Source organism: Rhinoraja longicauda, unplaced genomic scaffold, assembly GCF_053455715.1.
Source record: "Rhinoraja longicauda isolate Sanriku21f unplaced genomic scaffold, sRhiLon1.1 Scf000995, whole genome shotgun sequence".
NCBI lineage: Eukaryota > Metazoa > Chordata > Chondrichthyes > Rajiformes > Arhynchobatidae > Rhinoraja > Rhinoraja longicauda.
Window position 1 is genome coordinate 17,501 of NW_027602211.1, and position 7,500 is coordinate 25,000.

Genomic DNA, 7,500 nt, shown 5'->3' on the forward strand with positions numbered 1-7,500 from the left:
GCGCCGTGGTTGTGCTGGCGGTGACCATGGCTGCCTGCTCCTTTGGTTCACGATGTCCCCGCCGAAGGCGGCGTACTTTAAAGTACTGCAGCTCGAGCGCACAAGGTGCGCGGGGAATTGTTAGCGGCGCCGTGCTTGTGCTGGCGGTGACCATGGCTGCCTGCTCCTTTGGTTCACGATGTCCCCGCCGAAGGCGGCGTACTTTAAAGTACTGCAGCTCGAGCGCACAAGGTGCGCGGGGAATTGTTAGCGGCGCCGTGGTTGTGCTGGCGGTGACCATGGCTGCCTGCTCCTTTGGTTCACGATGTCCCCGCCGAAGGCGGCGTACTTTAAAGTACTGCAGCTCGAGCGCACAAGGTGCGCGGGGAATTGTTAGCGGCGCCGTGCTTGTGCTGGCGGTGACCATGGCTGCCTGCTCCTTTGGTTCACGATGTCCCCGCCGAAGGCGGCGTACTTTAAAGTACTGCAGCTCGAGCGCACAAGGTGCGCGTGGAATTGTTAGCGGCGCCGTGGTTGTGCTGGCGGTGACCATGGCTGCCTGCTCCTTTGGTTCACGATGTCCCCGCCGAAGGCGGCGTACTTTAAAGTACTGCAGCTCGAGCGCACAAGGTGCGCGGGGAATTGTTAGCGGCGCCGTGCTTGTGCTGGCGGTGACCATGGCTGCCTGCTCCTTTGGTTCACGATGTCCCCGCCGAAGGCGGCGTACTTTAAAGTACTGCAGCTCGAGCGCACAAGGTGCGCGTGGAATTGTTAGCGGCGCCGTGGTTGTGCTGGCGGTGACCATGGCTGCCTGCTCCTTTGGTTCACGATGTCCCCGCCGAAGGCGGCGTACTTTAAAGTACTGCAGCTCGAGCGCACAAGGTGCGCGGGGAATTGTTAGCGGCGCCGTCGTTGTGCTGGCGGTGACCATGGCTGCCTGCTCCTTTGGTTCACGATGTCCCCGCCGAAGGCGGCGTACTTTAAAGTGCTGCAGCTCGAGCGCACCATGTGCGTGGGGAATTGTTAGCGGGGGCGTCGTTGTGCTGGGGGCTGACTGTCCCTAGTGGGTATAGGATAATGTTAATGTACGGGGATCGCTGGGCGGCACGGACTTGGAGGGCCGAAAAGGCCTGTTTCCGGCTGTATGTGTATGATATGATATGATATGATGCCTGCCTGCTCATTTGGTTCATGATGTCCACGCGGCAGGCGGAATATTTTAAAAGCACTGTTCTGTACGAAGTGCACAATGTCCGTTGGGGAAATGCAGCTGGGGGTCGGTCGACCGGCTGACGACGCCTGCCTGCCGATTTGGTTCACGATGTCCCCGCCGAAGGCGGCATACTTGAAAGTACCGCCGTTCGCGGCGCGCAATTTGCGGGGGGAGGAATTGTTAGTGCACGTCTGTGTGCTAGGTGACGATGCTTGCCGACTTGGTTCATGCCGTCCACGCCGAAGACGGCGCCGTTTAAAGTACTGCCGCTCGAGGTGCACAATTTGCGGGGGAATTGTTAATGGGCGTCGGCGTGCTGGGTGACGATGTGGAGATGTGGAACGCCGAGCCAGATCTATCTTATTTGTTTGCTTGGCCCACTGGACTTTGCGTGGGCTTTGCAACACTGTGTGCTAGGTTAAATCACGGCCAATAGAGTGAGTGTTTTTAATGATCCTGATCTGATAAGGGGACTAGAGGTAAAAGAGCCGTTAGGAGGCAGTGATCACAACACGATAAGTTTTACTCTGCAAATGGAAAGGTAGAAGGGAAAATCGGAAGTGTCTGTATTACAGTATAGCAAAGGGGATTACAGAGGCATGAGGCGGGAGCTGGCCAAAATTGACTGGAAGGAGGCCCTAGCAGGGAAGACGGTAGAACAGCAATGGCAGGTATTCCAGGGAATAATGCAGAGGTTGCAGGATCAATTTATTCCAAAGAGGTGGAAAGACTCTAAGGGGAGTAAGAGACACCTGTGGCTGACAAGGGAAGTCAGGGACAGCATAAAAATTAAGGAGAGGAGGTATAACATAGCAAAGAAGAGTGGGAAGACAGAGGATTGGGACTCTTTTAAAGAGCAACAAAAGTTAACTAAAGAGGCAATGCGGGGAGAAAAGATGAGGTGCGAGGGTAAACTAGCCAATAATATAAAGGAGGATAGCAAAAGTTTTTTTAGGTACGTGAAGAGGAAAAAAATAGTCAAGGCAAATGTGGGTCCCTTGAAGACAGAAACGGGGGAATTTATTATGGGGAACAAAGAAATGGCAGACGAGTTAAACCGTTACTTTGGGTCTGTCTTCACTGAGGAAGATACACACAATCTCCCAAATGTTCTAGGGGCCGGAGAACCTAGGGTGATGGAGGAACTGAAGGAAATCCACATTAGGCAGGAAATGGTTTTGGGTAGACTGATGGGACTGAAGGCTGATAAATCCCCAGGGCCTGATGGTCTGCATCCCAGGGTACCTAAGGAGGTGGCTCTAGAAATAGTGGAAGCATTGGAGATCATTTTTCAATGTTCTATATAGATTCAGGATCAGTTCCTGTGGATTGGAGGATAGCAAATGTTATCCCACTTTTTAAGAAGGGAGGGAGAGAGAAAACGGGTAATTATAGACCAGTTAGTCTGACATCAGTGGTGGGGAAGATGCTGGAGTCAATTAGAAAAGACGAAATTGCTGAGCATTTGGATAGCAGTAACAGGATCATTGCGAGTCAGCATGGATTTACGAAGGGGAAATCATGCTTGACAAATCTACTGGAATGTTTTGAGGATGTAACTAGGAAAATTGACAGGGGAGAGTCAGTGGACGTGGTGTACCTCGACTTTCAGAAAGCCTTCGACAAGCTCCCACATAGGAGATTAGTGGGCAAAATTAGGGCACGTGGTATTGGGGGTAGGGTACTGACATGGATAGAAAATTGGTTGACAGACGGAAAGCAAAGAGTGGGTATAAATGGGTCCCTCTCGGAATGGCAGGCAGTGACCAGTGGGGTACCGCAAGGTTCGGTGCTGGGACCCCAGCTATTTACGATATGCATTAATGACTTAGACGGAGGGATTAAAAGTACCATTAGCAAATTTGCAGATGATACTAAGCTGGAGGGTAGTGTGAATTGTGAGGAAGATGCAATAAGGCTGCAGGATGACTTGGACAGGTTGTGTGAGTGGGCGGATACATGGCAGATGCAGTTTAATGTAGATAAGTGCGAGGTTATTCACTTTGGAAGTAAGAGTAGAAAGGCAGATTATTGTCTGAATGGTGTCAAGTTAGGAGGAGGGGGAGTTCAACGAGATCTGGATGTCCTAGTGCATCAGTCAATGAAAGGAAGCATGCAGGTACAGCAGGCAGTGAAGAAAGCCAATGGAATGTTGGCCTTCGTAACCAGAGGAGTTGAGTATAGGAGCAAAGAGGTCCTTCTACAGTTGTAGCGGGCCCTGGTGAGACCGCACCTGGAGTACTGTGTGCAGTTTTGGTCTCCAAATTTGAGGAAGGATATTCTTGCTATGGAGGGCGTGCAGCGTAGGTTCACTAGGTTAATTCCCGGAATGGCGGGACGGTCGTATGTTGAAAGGCTGGAGCGATTGGGCTTGTATACACTGGTATTTAGAAGAATGAGGGGGGATCTTATTGAAACATATACGATAATTAGGGGATTGGACACATTAGAGGCAGGAAACATGTTCCCAATGTTGGGGGAGTCCAGAACAAGGGGCCACCGTTTAAGAATAAGGGGTAGGCCATTTAGAACGGAGATGAGGAAGAACCTTTTCAGTCAGAGAGTGGTGAAGGTGTGGAATTCTCTGCCTCAGAAGGCAGTGGAGGCCAGTTCGTTGGATGCTTTCAAGAGAGAGCTGGATAGAGCTCTTAAGGATAACGGAGTGAGGGGGTATGGGGAGAAGGCAGGAACGGGGTACTGATTGAGAGTGATCAGCCATGATCGCATTGAATGGCGGTGCTGGCTCGAAGGGCTGAATGGCCGACTCCTGCACCTATTGTCTATTGTCTATTGTCTATAATCAACCACTTTATTTTGCCCGTCTTTGTGACTCCTCTTTGACACGTCGATCACCGCTGAGGCTGTTTTACCTGTTTCCCCTATGTACCGTAAGGTACACTCCTTACATTGAACTGCATACACCCCATTATTTCGCTCACGGGTTATCCTCTGTGCTATCCAGTCTCTCCTGTCACCCTGTTCTATGTTTTTGTCTATTACCCAGTGGGAGCAGGCCCCATATTGACATTAATTTGTAACCCTACTGCTCCCCTCGTCTGCTGGTTTTATCACCATCTCATGTTTATCCCTCAGCTCTGCCGTGGTCTCCCTCTCTTTTTTTCTGGTGAGGTTCGGCCTATCCTTTGTCATGGGCATATCCCAGGCTGTTTTAGTAACGTTCTTTTAAAACGTGTCGTGTTTGTTTGGCTTTACCCACGTTCCAGCATTAGAGGCCAATTTTTGCAATGTTTCCTGGGTGGGATTTGCCGGTTTTACAAATGGTGTCACTATCTCACCCTGCTTCCTGATACCCTTATGGGGTCGGCTCTGTTCTTGCAGAACCCTCGGGTGGTGCAGAGTCTGGGCCTTGTTATCAATATCTTGCCCTGCTTCCCGATACCCTTGCGGGTTCGGCTCTGTTCTTGCAGATCCCTCAGGTGGTGCAGAGTCTGGGCGGCATCGTCACCCAGCACACCGACGCCCACTGAAAATTACCCACGCACAGTGCGCGCCTGGAGCGGCAGTAGTTCAAACTACCCCTACCCCTACCCCTACCCCTACCGCTACCCCTACCCCTACCCCTACCCCTAACCCTAACCCTAACCCTAACCCTAACCCTAACCCTAACCCTAACCCTAACCCTAACCCTAACCCTAACCCTAACCCTAACCCTAACCCTAACCCTAACCCTAACCCTGACCCTAATGCAGGCAGAGTTATTTATAAAGTGGCCCAGACTCTGCACCACCTGAGGGTTTTGTAACAGAACCAACCCCATAAGGGTTTCAGGAAGCAGGGCAAGATATTGATAACAAGGCGCAGACTCTGCACCACCTCAGGGTTCTGCAAGAACAGAGCCGACCCCATAAGGGCATCAGGAATCAGGGCAAGATATTGATAAAATGGCCCAGACTCTGCACCACCTGAGGGTTCTGCAAGAACAGAGCCGACCCCATAAGGGCATCAGGAAGCAGGGCAAGATATTGGTAACAAGGCCCACGGGGAAGGCGGCATACTTTGGGGTTATTTTGTAGTGAGTTTTGAAGGCATGTGCTAGTGTTACGCATACCGAGGGCGCGCAAAGTTCGGCGCGCCCGGGCCAAAACGCCTCTGCTGGCCGCGGCCGAGTCGGCCGACGGATTGCCACGGACTTGCTTGACGACCTGTCACTCTCCGTGCATCGGTTGCACGCCCGGTTCGTCCTTTCCATTTGTTTCATGATGTACACGCGGCAGGCGGAATATTTTAAAAGCACTGTTCTGTTCGAAGTGCACAATGGCCGTTGGGGCAATGCAACTGGGGGTCGGTCGACCGGCTGACGACGCCTGCCTGCCGATTTGGTTCACGATGTCCCCGCCGAAGGCGGCATACTTGAAAGTACTGCCGTTCGCGGCGCGCAATTTGCAGGGGGGAGGAATTGTTAGTGGACGTCTGTGTGCTGGGTGACGATGCTTGCCGACTTGGTTCATGCCGTCCACGCCGAAGACGGCGCCGTTTAAAGTACTGCCGCTCGAGGTGCACAATTTGCGGGGGAATTGTTATTGGGCGTCGGCGTGCTGGGTGACGATGTGGAGATGAGGAACGCCGAGCCAGATCTATCTTATTTGTTTGCTTGGGCCACTGGACTTTGCATGGGCTTTGCATCATTGTGTGCTACGTTAAATCACGGCCAATTGAGTGAGTATTTTTTATTCAACCACTCTATTTTGCCCGTCTTTGTGACTCCTCTATGACACGCCGATCACCGCTGACGTGTTAATCTGCGTGTTAGGTATCTCGGGGGTCAGTTGGACGGACAGATGTGTAAGGGTTTTGTTCGGAAGGATCGTTGAGTGTAAACGGTGAACGGGGGTTAAAGGCCCTGAGGTTTCAATCCTCTAAAGAATGTAAAAGGTCTGACGCGTTAGCTAGCAGCTAATGAGGTGAACCTAGCAGCTAATGAGGCTCTCTCTCTCTCACGGCCCCGGGACTCCCTCCCTCCTCCCTCTTGGAACCCTCCCTGCGTGGGGGGGGGGCACGAAGAAAAAGAGGGTATAAGAAGAATCCAGTGGAAGGAGTAGGGACTGGGGGCGAGGTCAGACAGCCTATCCGGCTAATAAAGCATCATGAGGTTAGGTATAAACTCTGATGACTGCATAAACTCGCCCCTAATGGGGGGGGGGGGGGCACTCTCTCCCCCACCCCTCTCTCCCCAGTGCCACTCCCTCCGACCCCCCCCCCACTCTCTTCGTGTCGCTGGGCCCGCCCGGCACGGCCCCGAGGATCACTCCCCGCGCGGCAACGGGACACCGGGTCGCCGGGCCCGCAGGGTCGTCAGTCGGGCGGGGGGGGGGGGAGGGTGGCCATGCCAGCAGCAGGAGAGGTTTCCAACGAACCCGCGACCGCAGCAGGACCGCCCTCGGCAGACATTTGGACCCAGCGGGTCCGTTCGGGATGGTTGCCGGGCCCGCAGCAGAGGTTTCCTTCCACCCAACGGGGGGGGGGGGGGGGGGGGGGGCGGGGCTGCCCATCTTCCCGCTCGAAGCAACGGCCTCACCCTAACGGCCTCACCCTAACAACCCTCACCCTGACCCTAAACCGCTCGGTTCATGACTTCTCTCCGTTTGGTTCATGAATTCGCCATTTAGTTCACGACTTCTCCTGTTGGTTCCTGACTTCTACCTCGTGGTTCGTGATTCCGGCGGGTAGGTGGGGTGCCCGGATACTCTCGGCGAAAGGTGTTCAAGTGGCAACGGCGGTCCCGTAGATAAGACGGGTTCGGATGCTCGAGCGTGTCGAGTAAGCGCCGGATCGGCGCCGGGCGCCCCCGGCCGGCTGGCTTGCCCCCCCCCCACCCCCCCCCCCCCCCCTGGCGGCAGAAACGTGTATCGCGCCAGTGCCGCCGCTGAGGTCGAGATTGGCCGCCTCGACCGTTCGAAGCGTCGCAATTCCGGCGGGACTTCCGAACGCTCGTACCGCCAAGTCAGCCGCGACATTCGAGAATTGCACTAAGTCCGAAAGCTGGCGTCGCTTCTTTTTTGCCCGCCGCAGGTTAACGATTTGACGGCGGAAGTCGAGGAGGTCCGATGTGCGGCCTTCAGCGGGGCCGCGGCGCGCCTTTCCCGCCAGGCCTATCGGCCCGTCTCCCGCCGGCCAGAAAATGGCATTTCTTGTCCGGGCGGTCCCGATCACGGTTAACGACTTACCACCGGAAGTCTCTATGACCCCGCAGTTTGCGGCCCCGCGGCGGGCGTCAGTGCGACACGACCGGACGGACGACCGGGCCGACTCCCGCCGACCTCAAAACGGTTTGTTTTGCGCGAAGATGG